Raw genomic sequence first — 14396 nt, forward strand, 5'->3', positions numbered from 1 at the left:
CTCCTTGGATATATGGATGCCAGGGGCTGGGGTGAAGTCCCTTCCTACTTCCGGCCCAGTCTGTTTGTAGCAGACCACCCAGCTGTGACCAAGCTGCCTGGTGGTTTTGCTGCCTCAGACAGGAGCCCCTCCAGCAAAGGGTTGTTGAGTGGAAACCATCTTTCTTCCCAGCTGCTTCTGTCAGGTATTTTGTGCAGTGATGAGAGAAATAATGGATATAGGTGGCATCAGTATGTGCCTGTAGTATGTGACTGAACTGCAAGCCAAGCAGCAGCCACCTTGGGGCATTCTGCTGTGCTCTCTTGTGGTGGTCCACTGTGCCCCCTTGCAAAAAGATTATCCTAGTTGGGCTTGCCAAATGTCTATGTTCCCTTATGGAAAGTCGGGGAGGGTCTTGAGACCCTCACCTCAGTATCCAATTGCTTCCAGCTACCTACTGTATGCCGCTCTGTCCTAACTGTACATGGCCTTTGGAAGAGGCTCTCCTAGGCTGGGGAAGACGAGGGAAGGGAGGCCTCCATCTATATGACTGTGGGAAGGCCATCATTCCATTGAGTGAAGATTTTCTGGCCTTTAGGAGGAGGAGCACCCATACCTCTGTAACCCTTCCCTTATGATCTATAAGGAAGCCCAGTAAACTCATTCGTTCCCCAGAGAGAACTTCGGTGGAATCATGCCTCTGTTTGTTGTCTTGACGCTAGGGGGAGGAGGGGGCTTTGTTTAGGTCTCCCCCTAGGAACAAGTTGTGGCAACAGTGCACCCGAACATGATTCAGGGGTGTGTTCACTCCTACTGTTTCCTTTGTAAATTGGGTCGATTCCTAAAGGCCTGGTGACTCTACGTTCTCTATGTTGTTTTGTTTTCTACCCATATGACAGCCACACACGGCAGCTCACAGCACTGTTATGGTGTCATGGCTTCCATATCCCGACTGGAGGAGAGCAAAGCCGGGGAGGCTGTGGCTCAGCTGTGGATGTGGGGGGGGGGGGTGCGTACAGACTTTCCCATAGTGAGTCCTACTCTAGCCTCATGTTATTCTCAGTGTGCATATAACACAATAGGATGCTATAGATCATGCATAGAAGTCTCCCATTCGATACTTAGGAGAGTTCTGTCCATGGCGTTAAGGGGAAGTCATTTCAAAATATTAGCCGTTTTCCTCCTGCAAGAATGACAGGAACTAAGGAGCGGGTGTGACGGCCTCACCGTGCTGTCATCAAGGTGCGCACATCCTGAGATTTATGTGCCCTTATTTAGTTCATTCTTAATTATTGATCACCGGCTGCAAACACGAGTGGGTCACGTTGTTCTGGACTGTGTAAGAGGTGCTGTCTTTACCTGTCCCCACTTCCCGCCCTGAAGGAGCTCCGCACTTAAGCTAAGTGTTGAGTCTGGGGCTCTTCTCGGAGCTGAAAAAGAGGGCACTAAACAACACGGAAGGCAAACCGAATTGCCTTAGCTCTGGGCAGCATGGGCTCGGACAAGAATCCTGTGTGTTTTCTGAGAGCTGAAAGAATTCTCTGGTCTCTCCTCATGTTAGGGTGGAATATTCCTTAAAAGGAATGTCTAAGACCCAACGAGCGGTCAACCCAGCCTCACCGGAACAGTGTACTGGCTGTTTTTGTCGACTTGACCCAAATCTAGACATGTCTGGGAAGAGGAAATCTTTCTTGGTTTTTGGGGATGGGGGGAGTTTGTATGGTTGGTTGGTTGGTTTGGGTTTTTGTTTGTTTGATTGGTTGATTTGGGTTGGATTGGTTTTGTTTGTTTGCTTGTTTTTACTTCTTGAGATAGGGTCTCCCTACATAGCCCTGGCCAGCCTAGAAATGAAGTAAACCAAGCTTGCCTCAAACTCAAAAAGATCTATCTGCCCCTGCCTCCTGGGTGCTGGGATTAAAGGTGTGCCTCACCACACCCAGTTGGAAGAAAGATCTTAAGATCTTAATTGAGAAAATGCCTCCATAAGATTGGCCTGTATACAAATCTGTGGGCCATTTTCTTGATCAATGATTGATGTAGGTAGGCCCAGTTCACTGGGAGGTGGTGCCACACCTCGGCAGATTGTCCTAAGGTATAAAAGAAAGCAGGCTAGGCAAGCCGTGGGGAGCAAGCCACTTAACAGCTCTCCTCCCTGGCCTCTGCTTCAGTTCCTGCCTAACTTCCTCTCAGTGATGAACTGTGACCTGGAAGCATAAGGTGAAATAAACCCTTTCCTCCCCAGATGACTTTTGGTCATGGCTTTTATCGCAGCAATGGAAAGTCTAACTCAGACAGGGAGGTGGGTTTGCAGTCTCACCTGAGGTGAAGCTGTGGCCAGGCAGGCACTCATGACTCCTGAGGTAAAATGGTGTCACGGGTCTGAGGTTTACAACCGCCAGCAATCCCACCCCAATGGTCTACCTCTTTCCTTCCCTGGGTTCTGTCAAGTGGGAGCCATCATTCTAAGATGCTTCCCTCCCGTGAGGTCTCTAAAGAGCCCCAATAAAACATGTTCTTTCAAAACGGAAACACCAAGGATAGGGAGATGGCCTGGTGGGTAAAGTGTTTGACCAAGTACAAAGACCTATGTTCCGATCACCAGAACCCACACAGAGCCAGACACAATGGCTTCTGAGACAAGATGGAAGATATGACAGAATCCCCAGAAGCTCAGTGGGCAACCTAGCCTGATGGACACAGCAGTAGGCAAGAGAAAACTCGAAGGTGGAAGGACTCACTCACGTAGCACCCCCTTTTCAGCCTTGAGGTTCTTGGCCCCTTTGCCCTGTCCTTGGTGTCCACTTTCACCAGGTTGGTTATCATGGCAAAGGCCTTAGGAACCTGTCCTAGTTCATCTGAAGGCAGCTGGGCGGCAGCCTTTGCTCCCCAGCCCCCAAGACCATGTAATGAGAGAGAATCTTATCAGTCTTCAGTCTTCCTGAAAAGAGGTTACACAGTGGTTAAAACATAACCTATGAGGGACATGTTCTGAGCCAGCCCTTAGGACTCCTTTGGTGTCTGGTGGTGTTTCCTTAACTAGGTTATTCTGGAAGAAGTCCACATGTCTGCTCATTTTTGAAAGACCCTAGGCTTCCCTGGTCACCTCCCCCAACAGACTTGTCAGAAGTTTGACAAATAATCCTGACAGGGAGGAAGAACGCAGCCTTAGAAGCTTCCATAGCAGGGGTGGAGCTAGGAAACAGACACTTGCGGCTCCCAGGACCAGAGTCGCCATGGAGACAGCAGAGACAAGCTCTCTTTCATTGCTCTTCAGACTCACTGAGAAAGAAATCTTACATCACAGTATTGGGGGACAGACAAGAAGAGACCATGGGGGTCTTTTAGGAAAACTGAGTACACCTTTACCCTGGTGCCTAGTTCTTGACATTGTGGCTTCCTGGCTGTGACAACAAGCATAGTATGAAATGGTACTTTTGTAGGAGGCAAGACCTTGGTACCAGAGACCTCTTTGTGCTGTATTTATAAAATCTAATGTGCTTACAATTAATTCAAGGAAAAGGATGTATGCATTTGGGTGTGTGTGTGTGTGTGTGTGTGTGTGTGTGTGTGTGTGTATCTTAGGAGCACCTAGGAGTGCTTGTAGCAAATTAAAAAAGGAATCTCTGTCATTGCAAGGCTTTGGGGGAGGGGCATGTAAAGTTGCAGAATTCCTCACTCAGCTGATTGCTATGGGCTCAGGGGTAAGAAGAGAGGCCCCTGCCACCTCTCCATTCCCCTGGCTGGAAGTCAGATGATCTTTAAGGACCCATCTATGTGACCTGAGCAGCAGCATCCACTCCCACATCCAGAACCGGGTGCTGGGAAGATCCTAGGCTGCTCCCACCTCAAAGGTCTTTCCGGCACCCATCCATGTCCACACCCAGCTGGGACACAGAGACATACGCTCCCACACTGCCACTGGAGCCCAGGGTATGACTGTTCCTCAGAGGGGGGCTTCTCTAAGGAAAGAGACTGATGTGGAGGATGAGAACAGACCAGGAAGCTGAGGAAGGAGGAGGTGTGTGCACCAAGTATATGGAATGTGTGAGCCCCATTCCAGGCAAGGGAGGCATTTAGGTTGGTGGAAGGGTTGGTCCCACTGCCAGACACCTGCACCACATCAAGGAGGTCAGACTTGAACAAAAACACAGCCTTTGCATCAAAGGCCTTTGAGATCCAAGGATAGCCACACTGCCCGATAGGATACTGTAGTGAATATTCAGAACTGTCAAAGACTTTTCAACACTGTGCCGGTTGCACTGTTAGTTCACAGTACAAATACAGTGAGTGCAAGGAAGTGAGTGTGAACTCAGTTCCTCTCTGGCTGGACTTCAAAACGTTCTATACCACTCCCAACATCACCCAACACAAAGATAGGGATGAAAAGAGACTGACTGTAATGAATGGGAGCTAAAAATTTTCAAATTTTTATTTACTTACAAAAGTGTATGATCCGGTCAGTTGGTGGTGGCGCACACCTTCCATCCCAGCACTCGGGAGGCAGAGGCAGGCGAGTCTCTCTGAGTTCAAGGCCAGCCTGGTTTACAGAGCGAGTTCCAGGACAGGTTCCAAAGCTACGTAGAGAAACCCTGTCTTGAAAAAACAACAACAAAATGTATGATCAAATAAACACAATACTATAGAGCCCCTCTGGAGACAGGGACAGGTCTGCTCAAGTCACCTCTTGCTGTGAAATGGGTCACCCCCAAAGACTTGGTCTAGAACAAGAGGGGTTCTTTTATTCTCTCTCAGTCACGGGCTCCCTAACTGGGCTCCCTGGGGGCAATTCTGTTATTTGAGGTCTGGTGAGGCTGCAGTCAGATGGTGTCTACACACAGCTTCCTTGCCCCTCTGACCTATCTTGATACCGGCTTTCCCTGGGACCTCAGCAGGGACTGTCCACTTGGGCAGACCTGGTTAAACCCAGTAGGTCACAAAGCCAAGGTAAGACAAAGCAAAACAATATAAAAGCAGGAGAGGGGCTGGATGAGGGGAGTGAGGGGGAGACTCATGAATGTAGGTGGAGGGTTAAGAGGGGGAAGGGTGTGTGTTCAGAATTTTATATATATATGAAATTGTGAAAGAAAGAGTTTTTTAATGTCTCCCTTCAAATTCTTCCTTTCCCACCTTGCTACACAACTTAAATCCTTGGAATTCTCGGCCTCGATGACTTCAAGCGCATTAAAAGTCAAGTCTCAGACTATGACTCTTTACTCCCAGCAGAGGGGCCAGTGGTATAAAAGCCCTTCAAGGCTACTATCTTTAATGGGGAAAATGACTTAGATACGAATTTCATTAGTGGCTAACTTAAGTATCCCATTATCTTGAAAATAACTATAATTGCCTGGTATAGTAGAGCGTGCCTTTAACCCCAGCCCTCAGGAGGCAGAGGAAGTTCAATCTCTGTGGGTTCAAAGCCAGAATGGTGTATATAATGAGTTCCAGACTAGCTAGGGCTATATACAGTGAGACCTTGTCTCAAAAATAAATTGTGTGTTTATGTGTGTGTATATGTGTGTGTGTGTGTGTGTGTGTATATATATATACATACATACATATATATATATATATATATATATATATATATATATATATATAGTTAAACCACTAGGTGGGGGGGGGCTTGTTGACTCTCTACCAGCACAAGTCACACTGAAGACTGCATCCTACAAGCCTGTGCTCCATACTACACATAACCATGTCATAGTTATAACACGCTATACACGCAGTGTTTTCTCTTTTCTGTTACTGCCTATTTGGAGATCAAGGCATGAAAGCTCACCCAAAGTCATGCCAACGGAAACCAGCAGAACCACATTATGACCCAAGCACCTGGGTCCAAGGGATCCCCCTTAGCCATCGCGTTGTAGTTCCCTACTGGGAAGGGGCAGCGATGCACTTGGATCCTGTGCTGTAGGTGACTGTGTTTTCTTGCCATCCTGAAACTGCGAGGGAGTTACTAACCTTATGATTCACAGTTACTGACTGAGAGAGATCGGCCTCGAGAGTGTCTGTAACTTGTTTGAGGTGGCACAGCCAGCGAGACCAGCTGGAGCAGGGATTATTAGCACCAATGCCAAGCCCTTCAGCCCAGTGCCTTGCTGCTGCACACCTCTCCAGCCACGTCACTGCCACAGCCATCAGTGGCAGGACCCAGACAAACACTTATCAAGTACCTACATTATTAACAGAACCCTTGGAAGCCCAGAGAGGCCAAGTCAAGCAAAGAAAAGAAAGAGCAGAATTCAAACCAGCGTCCGTGGCCTGTTATGACCATCATGAACCACCAGGGGGCACACGGCCTACTTTACACCGCAGTTGGCAGGACTTGCCTGGGCGTGTGTCTTTCGATGTTGGCTCTCAATTTGCAAGGTTTTGTTTGTCTGGTTGGTTGGTTGGTTGGGTTGGGTTGGGTTGGTTTCCTTGCTTTCTAGTGTTAGCAGGAATATCATCCAATGGTAACTGAGTTCTAGGAGGAGCCTTTCTGTCGTATGTACCCAAATCTATGCAGGACACGTGTTGTGCCTATAAACGCCTGTTAAAATGTGTAAAGTGCTCCTCTTTAGGTTTTTTTTCCATTATCTATTATTCATGCCTGTAGGAGTGTCCGTTTCATAGGTAAAGTCAACAAACAGACAACCAATCAGCTCACCCAACTTTTCTTAGTGGGCCTCCTTTTGCAAAATGGGAAAATCTCATGAGGGGGAAAAAGCTTAGGCCACAGGACGTGCAAAGGTTGCCTCACCCAAGGGCTTGGCTTTGCAGATCATCATCCCGAAACCACGTCCTCTGCGGGATCCCAGGGCCTGGAGGCAATTCCTCTGACGCACTCGGAATTAAATCCAACCCACAGAGGTGCTGGCTGAGCTGGGAAGATCTATTGCTACATCAAAGAACAACTTTTCTTTTTTTCTTTTCTTTCATGTCGTTTACAAACTTTATCCTCAGCTGCCGCCATCGTCTGAAAATGTGATGCTTTCTGGAACATAGTTGAGAGATTTTTAAACAAAAGCATCTAACTGCAACGGCCAACAGAGGGCAGCAAACCACTCTTTTTTTTTTTTTTTTTTTTTTTTCTGCAGCCGAGGCTACTGGAAATTCCAGGTTAGGAGTCGGTTGTACGGTTATTCCCAATGATTTCAGGCAGCAGATGGGTTCAAGTCTTTCTAAAACTACCAAAAAAACCTGCGTGGCTACAGTCAGAGAGAACAGTCCAAACAAAGGCCGGGTACGGAGCTAGTGCGAGCGCATGACTGGTTCTCCTGTTATTTATGCTCTGCTAGCCAGAGGGAAGCTGCTGGCCAAAGCTGCAGCCGTCCACATTCCTGCAGTGTCGCAGTGACACCTGCAGGTGGCCTTCCTCCTTCCCTCTCTCCCTCCCACGCTTCTGCCCCAGGCAGCCTGTGTCCACACCCTGCAGGCAAGTAGGAGCAGGACAGTCACCCACTGTACCAGGAGGCTTGGCTGTTCTCTTGCAGAGCCTGCCCTGTGTGTCAGGTGCTGAGTGGCGTTTACCCCGACCGAGGCTCCGGAGGGACACTGGCAGGTGCATTGCCTACAGTCTGCCAGAAATGAAAGCCTCGCCTTCTGGTGGTTGTGAAGAAGGTTTGGCACTCCAAATTCTTGACAAGGCTAGAAGGTTTAGAGAAGGGTTTCAGTTTGGGTCATTCAAAATTAGGTCTAGTGCCGAGAATAAAGCCTGGGTTAAGAGGCAAAAAATAAAAAACGAGAATACCAGGAAGCCAGGATGATAGCTCTGTCTCCTCAGCCTACCCAATCGTACACAGCAAGTTTTCTCTCGCAGGTTCTGCTTCAGGCTGTGGATTCGTTCTTAGAAAGCTCCCCAAGTCAACTTGTGTTATGGAGTCTGGCGACACAGACAAGCAGTGGCTTACCCCAGGAAGGCTATAGCCGTGGCTCTAGCTAGCTTTAAGAGTCACTTCAGCGTCTAGCATCACCTGAGAGGAAAGTCTCCATTGAGGGGGCGCTGAGACCAGACAGGCCGGCAGCTATGTCCGTGGGGGACTGCCTTGATATGGGAGGGTCCGGTCCACTATGGGTGGCACCATTCCCTGGCCAAATGGTCCTGTAACCAAACCACCAAGAAACTTCCTCCAAAGTTCTGCTGTATTTTCTTGGCTATGTGTTCCCTGGTTAGAGTAAAACAGCAAGCAGATCTGCCTTCCAGGTACTACTTGAGTCCTTGGTCCAACTTCCTTCGGTGATGGACTAAAACCTGGAAGTGGATGCCAAATAAACCTTTTCTTCCCCTAAGCTGCCCCTGAGCCAAGCCTTTGTCACAGCGGCAGAACAAAACCAAAACAGAGATCTTTAAACCTGGACATGGATCAGCTCTGTCTGAATCCGGTTCTGCAGAAGTATTGGTGAGAGTGACCTTCACTGGCCTTCAATACAGTGGGGAATGCACTCAGAAGAAAAAGGTCTGCTTAAATGCAGGGAGGTGCCCCACATGGCGCTATGGCGGCATACCTTTGTAGAGGAGGTGCTCGTAATATTGCTTTCTCTACAGTGTGGCCAAACAGCTGGTTATTTAAAAAATGATGTGGGGAAAGGGCTTTCTAAGCTTGCTCCTTTAAATTGCTCTTTTCTAGTTAAAAAAAATGATAAAAAAGAGAAATTTCATTGCTGACTAATTCCACATTTTCCTTCCACTATTCTGAAATTTAAGCTTCATCAATTAAAAAGAAAGTACGGTAAAATAAAACAAAACAAAACAAAAACAATACTTTTGCTGGGGTGCTTAGTAACTACAAACATTCTAATTTTTAAAGATTTTATTTCCAAATGTGTGTGCATGTGTGTATGTGTGAGTGTGTACGTTAATGTAGGTGCTCACGGAGGCTAGAAGGTGGTGTTGGATCCCCTGAAGTTAAAGAGATTGTGGGCTGCTCTCCATGGGTGCTGGGAACCCAGCTTGGATCCTCTGCAAGAGCAGCACATACTCTTAACCGCTGTGCATCTCTCCAGCCCCACGGAATAATCTGATTAAAATTTTGATATGTGTCATATGGGCATGCTTGTAAAATTACTTTCCTTACATATGAGAAAGGAATATCATATTTTGTACTGTATATTGTTGCGTATCGTTAAGACATTTTTAAAGATTTATTTATTTATTTAATGTATATGAGAGCTCTATCGACTTTATGCCAGGAGAGGATATCCCACTATAGATGGTAGTGAGCCATCATGTGGTTGCTGGGAATTGAACTCAGCACCTCTGGAAGAGCAGCCAGTGCTCTTAACCATTGAGCTATCTCTCCAGCCCTCGTTAAGACATTTTAAAATAAATATCTACATGTATTTCACCATCTAACACGACATTATGCTACACATTAGGACGACTACTGCAGTGGGGTAAGTCGGCCTACGCATTGTCTCACATCGTGTCCATTTTTCTCACCTGCGGTAAGAACAGCAGTAAAATCCAGTCTGATCCCTAAATGAACTGCCATTTTGTGCTGTATATTGGATTCTCCCACGTGTCCAAGATGTCTGTTCATTTAAAAATGACCAAGAAAACCTGTGAAACAGCCAGCAAAGACCAACACAGTAAAATCTGGTCAAGCAACAAGTTTTTCTTATCAGTAAGCATTCTAGCCTACTGGTGAGAGAATTTTGACCCTGAGGGGAGAGGGACTAGGCAATATCAAGCCTTCCCTGTAGCCTTGCCCGACACTTCTAAGGTCCCAGTGACAAACCTAACTTTGATTTCTCAAAGTTATCCCTAAGGAACCAATAAGTTTAATAGACTTTGAAACAGAGCGCGGGTGACTCCAAGGCAGCCACAATGGAAGTCTACACCCAGCAAGGATGGCTTCTACACAGCTGTACAGATGAAGCCCCTGTCCCCTGCCTTCCCAGCCCATCCCCCTCCCAAAGACCCCGAGGTGTGTGCAGTTAGTGTAGAATTGCATAAAACTGGTTCAGAGGATTGGTTGCAGAGGCAGGTGAGCGTCCCGTGACTCTTCCCATCCCCCCTCCCACTGTGAGAAAGCTCAGTGAGGAGGATCTTCCACACACAGGAGCAGCTAACCTCTGATGGTGGTGGTTTGGCTTGAAGGATAACCCGGACGGCATCCACTAAGCGTGGCACACTGGAAAGGGCTGGTCTGATGTGCCCTTTGGTCCAGATCACTGTTTTAAGTTTTTCTCCAGAAGCAGAGAGCGGGCATACAGCACCTGATGTAGCCTGAGTAGAAAGTCATCGCAGTCATCCTGGTCCACTCAAAGACAGCTGCCATCACTAGCACCAGCTTCCGTCCTTTGGGGCAGGCCTCATTCCTCCTTCCAGACGACAGTCCTTCAGTATCTGCTGTCAGGTCCTAAAAGTTACCTCAGTCCAAGCAGGGTCTCAAACTTGGGGTTTTCCTGTCACAGCCTTCGGAGTGAGGATCCAGGCGTGGACCAGTACAGCAGGCTTGGTTATGCATTTTTCATTTCTCTTTAACTCAGTTGTTGTTAAGGCGCATGTCAGTTTTAGCCATTAGGTTTCTGAGCGTTTTCCTGATTTCTTAACTCCCACTGATCTCTAGCTCCATGCCCTCGTCATCAGAAAAGATGCTTGGAATGGTTGGATTTGTTGAGGCTTCTTTTGTATGCCACTGTGCTGATCTGTCCTGGGCAAAGAGCCGTGGCCATTTGAGAATCAGGGATGTACTTCAGCGTCGGGTGAAATATTCATTTGCTCATCTCTGAGGTCCGTTTGCCCACAGGGTTGTTGTGTGTCCTCTTTCCCTACTGATTTGCTGTCTAGGTGATGTAGCTGTCTACTGTGACCGTATAGCCCGTTCCTCCCTTCAGACCTGTCCAGTGTTCTGTGATCAGGGGCTTTACTATTAGATGCATATAAGTTACTATTTACTGCATCTTCAATAACTGACATTTTAATTATAGGATAGCCTTTGTCTTTCAGTTTCTTCTTCATTATATATACATATACACACAAAAACTTACACAATTCATGGATAAAAACATGTCAACTCAGTAAGGCAGATATAAATTTTGACATTTTGTCTCATAAAATAATCTGAACTTATTTTACATAACCACAATACCTTTTCATGTACTGTTTAAAAGTTAAAAATATTTCAGGACTGAGGCTGGAGGATTGATTGGTTTAGCAATTAAGAGAACTTGTTGTGCCTACAGAGGACCCGAATTCAGTTCCTGGCATCCACATGGCAGCTCACAAATGTCCATTTCAGGGGATTCGATGCCCTTCTGCAGCATCTGTGGGCACCAGGCACACACATGGTGAACATGCATGCATGAGCCCAAATACTATATGCATAAAAGTAAACATTTTAATAATAATAATAATAACAATAATAAAAATCTGGGGCCAGAGACAAGACTGGACGGCTCAAAGGACTTCCTCATCTTCCAGAGGACACGACTTCCATTCCCAGCGCACACACTGGGTGGCTCATGGCTGCCTATAACTCCAGCCTGTGTGATTAGACACCCTCTTCTGGCCTTTGCAGGTACCTGAACACACACACACACATGCATGTACACCACACACACACACACACACACACACACACACACGCATGTATGCACACCACACAAATTTTAAAAATAAAACAAATCTTTTTTTTAAAAAAGAGAAAAATCCTTAATAGCATATATTGTCCTCCGTAATTGACCTCCTAATGCCTCCTATAGGTTTTGCTACTGTTTCTTTAGCCAGGATCCAGCAGAGATTGACGCTGTACTTAAAGACTGTGCTTCTCAATGCTTTCATCATCTGAAACCGTTCTATGCCATGCATTTTCCCCTCGCTGTTGTTTGCATTATATTTTCCGAGTCATCAGAGATTTTCCTTTATCTGCCAGCTTTCTCCACAGTTGTGTGTTGTGAACATTCACACTCTGACCTGCTTTTCAAAAAACGCTCTACCCCACCCCTGCTGTGTTCATCTCCCAAGTCACTGGTGTGAGGACTAAGTAGAACCAAGCCTAAAGGATATTACACCCATGGAGAAGTTGTTCCTGCAATCCCGCAGTTTCACCCTCTCTGCAGGAACACCTCTCTGCGATGCCATGGTGGCATACCAGTTTGCAGTGTACCTTCTGACTCCTCAGACTCAAATGGAAACAACAGGTGCCACCAATTGCACAATTTCCGGATACTGCGCCTTTCCACACAAGGTGTCTAACGCCTGCAACGTTCACTGAGCACAGCCTGGCTACCACGATTTCAGAGAAAGGTAGAAAGAAGCCGAGAGAGCAGAAGGGGCAAATTTCGGGGCAGTCTTCTCTGCATCTGAACATCTGTCTGTCTACTACAGTTAGGATGCACTGTCCTAGCCCCTGGTCAGCTGAAATTGCACGAACCGACAATGCATTTGCTCACCTCATCTCAGGATCCTCACTGAGGACTGCAGCGGGGTCCTGACAGTTTGCCCTCAGGACCCAGTGTCTAGGTAGGATGTATGGCCCACTGATACTGCCTGGCATGTGAGAAAGTGTGGTGGTGCCACATGTCAGCAGCCTGGGAGGTGATCCTGATTCGAAAGGCAGTTTCTACTGAATGAGTATCAGTTTCACGCCATCATAAAGCTGCGAAATTGAAAGTGGAGCGATTATGGGTAGGGAGTGCCCAGTGCCTGCCCTTCTCCCTATTTTTCACACAGCCTGGACTGACTGTTAACTAAACAAGTGTGCTCAGCAGATCATTCAATAGCCAAGTCTTTATTTGATGGTTCTTACAAACCAAATGATCAATGCAACTGATGGATGGCTTCCACTGAGCTAAACTTAGGGAAATTCTGACTACATGGGCTCCAGCTGCAGCCCGTGGACTCAAGGAACCATCAGAAAGAATAAAGCAGCCTTGGGCTGGGGAGATGACTCAACACTTAGAGCATTTGCTACACAAGCAAGAGGCCCAGAGTTCAGATCTAGGAGCCGTGTAAATGACAGGTGGGCATGGTGAGTCACTTCCAATTCCGGCCTCAGGAGTCAGAGACAGGAGATCGTGGAGGAAAGATGGCTATCCAGACTGGCTACAACAGCAAGCTCTGGGTTTGAGCGAGAGACCTTGACCAATGAATAAGGCAGAGAGCAATTGAGGAGATTCCCATCAGTAACCCTGGGCCTCCACACATGTGCATTGCTTACCTACGCATGTGCCCCCACCCACAGGCAGCATGTCCACATGTAAACACAGACGCACATTGAAAAGTATAAAAAGTACAGAAGTTCAGTCTGAAGGAAGTAACGGGGCCGGTAGTGACTTCTCTCCTGCGATCTCTTCTTGGGACATCATGTGTTAAGGTAGATCTTTTCATTGATCCAATTGCAGGAGGAATGAGTTGGATATGTTGAATGAATGAAAATATAAGCTTCCAACATTTTCAAAGAACATTAATTAATTTTGGGAACTATTTATCCAGATTTCTCTGCTCCGCCCTTTTTCCTGTGTCTTCTCCTGCAGAGCATCTGGGATGGGTTCCTTTCCATCAGCAACCACAGCCTGGACGTCCAGTCTGTCTTCACCAGCTCTGACCTCTCTCTCAGTCTTTCCAGGTGAAGGGCTCTATGTCTCCACTGCCCTTGTGTGGGCTTTCTATAGAGAGAGCCAGGGGTGTGACTAATCAGACTTGCTGGGGAAAAATTCCACAAGGCCGTTGGTAATTTTGGCTTCCGTGATGAGTACAGGGATCTGGTCATGAACGCAATTATTTCAATAACTTGCTTTGTTAAAGATATTTTTAAGTCTGAAGGCCAAGGTGTTTACAGGCTTCTCTACCCACAGTTGCTAGATGTGATGTAGCATGGTAGAAACCACTGGCATATTTTTTTTTATCTCAAAAAAGAAAATGAGTTTTCTGAGTGCTGACATTTGAATGAGCAAAACTTCATTCACTGTGGAGGGCAAGGGAGCCTGTTCACTCTTAGACCTATAACATCATGCTATACTAACTTCTTCCCTAACTCTGCCTTCTTTTAATGGCTTACTCACAAAAGCCTTCCCGTGAATATGGACACACTTCTCACTCTTGTGGCTTCAGCAAACCTGTATCCAACGTCTCCCATCATTTTTGTGCTGGCGAATTTTTGTCAACTCAATACAAGCTGGAATCGTTTGGGAAGAGGGACTCTTAAGTGTGAAAATGCCTTGGCCTATAACCAAGTCAATTGAACCTTTTCTTAATTAATGTGGGAAGACTTGGCCCACCATGGGTGCCATCAACACTGGTCTTGAGTTAGCTAAGAAAGCTGGATGGGCAAACCATGAGGAGCAAATCAGTAAGCACCTCTCCTCCATGGCCTCTGCATCAGCTCCTGCCCTGACTGCCCTGGATGATGGACAATTATAATCTGTAAGCTGAAACAAACTCTTTCCTCCCCATGTTGCTTTTGGTCATGGTGTTTTATCATAACAGT

Source organism: Myodes glareolus, chromosome 1, assembly GCF_982192425.1.
Source record: "Myodes glareolus chromosome 1, mMyoGla1.1, whole genome shotgun sequence".
NCBI classification, from domain to species: Eukaryota; Metazoa; Chordata; class Mammalia; order Rodentia; family Cricetidae; genus Myodes; species Myodes glareolus.